Here is a 2247-nt window from a genome sequence, read left to right on the forward strand (position 1 = left end):
GCGCAGCAATTACGGGGGAATGGGATTAAAGTAGTGGACAAACAATACTCATTGAGCGGACTGTTTTCTTTTCCCCCCCACTCCCTCCCTCCCCTCCTCCTACCCCTTTCCCGCAGTCGCCAGTGGGTGCTTGTGGACGACGATCAATCAGCTGCGTGCATGAGAGCATATATCGATGCTTGATTAACACCCTGGTCTTCATCATCGGCAAAGCAAGGGGAGCGACATCACAACAACAAGCTCCGCCGTGTTGCAATAAAGGCTTTTCTCTCTCTCCGCTCCGCTCCGCACTTGATTTTGCTTTTATTGCCGTGCGGTGCGTGCCCTCTGGCCGGCCAGGGCATCGCCTTGTTGTGTTAATAGAACGATTACGGGGCGTCCAGGCGTTGTTGCGATGGCGAGTCCGTGGCGCGCTGCCAAGCTCCTCCTCCCCCTCGCGAGGCGCGCGGCGGCGCTTCCCCGCGGGTACAGCGCGTGCCCACTGCGCACGGCGTGAGAACATACTCGACAAGCAAAACAGTCATTCACGTCTCTTTACAAGTGTCCCAAAAATTACTATACAGGAATGTGTATCTTCGAACTCGATCTGTAATGACTGACTGACTGACAAAATGAAACTTTCTCCTGCGTGCAACAGCAGGGATCGAACGTTTCACACTGTCGTTTTTATTCACCCAATTGCAACGTGTCATTGTCACACTCTCGTTATTCCGCTCGAGACTTTAGGGACCCTAGTCGTTTCCCGGACCCCATCATCTAGAAGGGTTTCCCCCATAAGGCGCCCCATAACGTTCTATCTAGGGAAGGGTGCAGCCGAGTCGAGCCGCTCCGAGCCGTCGAGCCTCGCTGCTATCGCACCGGAAAGAGCAAACTGGTCCAGAGAGGTAATTGCATCGTGAATCAGGACGGAATATTACATCTGGACGCGCTGGCCGGGCCGGGCTGGGCGGAGTGAAAATGCTCGACACGGCGAGCCCGGGGAAGTACCTGCTCTACTCCGCCTCCTCCAGCGGAAGCCTCGGCAGTAGGCTCTGGAGAGGGGCCTGCATTTTACGCCCTGGAAATAGTTATCAGCACACTGAATAAAAAGTGTTGTGGCTTTACAACGACATTCAAACTGCCGGCAACGCCAGTTTCTTAACTCCTTTGGGAGTGCCTTTCCGAATAAAGCACCAAGCTCACAATTTCTGCAACACTCCTGCAAAGGTGCCACCCCACCTTCGTCTCTAAGACGTTTGTTTCCCTTGCCTTGCGGTGCCGGCGCGGCGCGCGGGGGCAGCGCGGGGGCGACAGCTGCTGCTGCGGGTGGTGGTGAGCGCCCGGCAGGTAGGCCTCGCGCGCGCAGCCGGGTGCGGCGGGGTGCCCGCGCGGCTGTGTCTCGGCGCGCTGTGGTCGGGACGGCACCCTGCGGCGACTGACTCTGCTCCCGTACTACATGTTGTCCCTTATCGCGGTCCTGGCTCGGCCCCGGGTGACGCCCGCGCGCTGCTTGGCACGCCGCTGGCACGCCGTTGGCAAAGGGTTCGATATGCCGGACAAGCTACTTGTTGCCAGCTGTTTCTTTTTTCTTGTCCCCCGCCCCGTGTTTTCGCGGCGCTGCTGCAAAGCTGCCGAGCGCGGCCGCGGATCTATCTATGGGATCTTCTAGCGCGGCCGAGGATCTACCTGGGATCTTCTAGCGCGGCCGAGGATCTATCTGGGATCTTCTAGCGCGGCCCCGCATGCAGCAGCAGCGGGGCTTGGGGGTCTAGAAGCGCCACTGCTATGCGGTTTCGCCCGCAGCCGGGCGGGGCGGGGCGGGGCGGGGCGAGGCTCCAGGGACCCTCCAGGCTGGCTCGGCGGCGCTCCCCGCGCTTCTAAGGCTGCCCTGCTCTGGAATGCGTCCCCCGCCGCACTCTCGCCTATGGCGGGGCGCGGCGAGGCGCGGCGGGGCGCGGCGCCCCCGGCCGGACGCCCAGCAGGCGCAGCGGCGGCGGCGGAGGCCGCGGACCTGAGCGCTCTGTTTCGCGCCGCCGCCGCCGCCACACTGTTCCAAAGTCGCAGAGCGAGCGTCCGCCACCGTTGTGATCGGAAGTTTGTGGAGCTTTGACGTCAGCCTCCTGGCGGGACGGGCGGGCAGGCGGAAGCTGCGCCATCTGTCCGAGGGCAGGCAGAACTGCTGTTTTGAGGCGCAGAGGCTTAATTAAAAAGAGAGCCGGCCGCTGCTGGCCAGGCTGGGGCCCTGTGGCGGGGCGGGGCGTGGCAGCG

The sequence above is a fragment of the Frankliniella occidentalis genome, unplaced genomic scaffold, assembly GCF_000697945.3.
Source record: "Frankliniella occidentalis isolate FOCC.00 unplaced genomic scaffold, Focc_3.1 Scaffold103, whole genome shotgun sequence".
Lineage (NCBI taxonomy): Eukaryota > Metazoa > Arthropoda > Insecta > Thysanoptera > Thripidae > Frankliniella > Frankliniella occidentalis.